Here is a 983-nt window from a genome sequence, read left to right as displayed (position 1 = left end):
CCCAACCCATCGCCTTAACAAAATTGCGCGCGCTGGGGTGGGGGCCCCGGGCGCGCGCTAAAATCAAACCGGCATTACCTGCGGCTAGAGTATATAGGCATTTTGAAAGCGTCTTCTCGCGACCTAGCCATTCAATTTCGTTGAGGTTTAAATAGCATACGTAGCAGCCCGACACAGGTTGAGCACGCACTAGTCTGCGAGAATGTAACACAACAGTTTCGACAAGGAGCCGATTTAAAATGACCGCAAGTTCGAATCCCAGGCCTGACAATTTTAAATCTTTTATACATGTCACAAAAACCTAGCGGAGCGATGCAGTCCGGCAAGATTCACGCAATTGTGCTGTCTCTGAAAGCCGTCTCCGCCCGATTCGTGCAGCTCAGTTGGTAGAGCGCTCGCCCATCATGCGAGAATGCGCAGGTTCGATTCCCACGGACCACGTTTTTCATGCAACCTCTTAAAACGTGTGTGTAATGTTGGATTGCTAACTTCAGTACGATTTTGTCTTCTACCGTTTGTATACAACGATTACCAACGTCGGATGATGTATATTTGTGTCGATATTAGCTCGATATTTCGTCAAGAAAAACGTTGCGTCAGAACACCGTGCGATGTTTCGAGAGGCATCCATTTCCACGATTGCTAATTTCTCGTGTGTATCCAAAACGTGTCGAACATTTTCTTGAGATAAGTATGTAATAAAATACACTTAGTAAGTCTCGTTGGTAACCTATTATACCTGATATTACTTTTTCTCTAGCTCACCAAGCCTGTACACTTACTTGGCGGTTCGGACAGATTTTCTGGCCGAACCGCCCCAGCAGCAGTAATGTCTTTATTTGCTTTTCCTCTTCGTCCGTTTCTTTCATCATATGAGAAGTACTGCTCCATAGGCGTCTAAGATTGAATGTGCATCACAAGTTAATTGCTATCACGGCAGTGCCGTTTTGGCTTCGAAGAAGCACGCTTGTGGCTCTCATTTT

General features: G+C 45.8%; 1 non-coding gene across 1 annotated transcript; it reads left to right on the top strand.

Moving 5' to 3' along the window:
• Positions 1-367: 367 nt before the first annotated feature.
• Positions 368-439, top strand: Pmar_PMAR010024. The gene has a single exon. It is a non-coding gene; the product is annotated as a tRNA-Asp (tRNA).
• The last annotated feature ends 544 nt before the right edge of the window (positions 440-983 follow it).

The sequence above is a fragment of the Perkinsus marinus genome (genome assembly GCF_000006405.1).
Source record: "Perkinsus marinus ATCC 50983 genomic scaffold scf_1104296956450, whole genome shotgun sequence".
Classification (NCBI taxonomy): Eukaryota; Perkinsozoa; order Perkinsida; family Perkinsidae; genus Perkinsus; species Perkinsus marinus.
The sequence above is the reverse complement of the archived record's forward strand: the minus strand, read 5'-3'. Positions and strand labels throughout refer to the sequence as shown.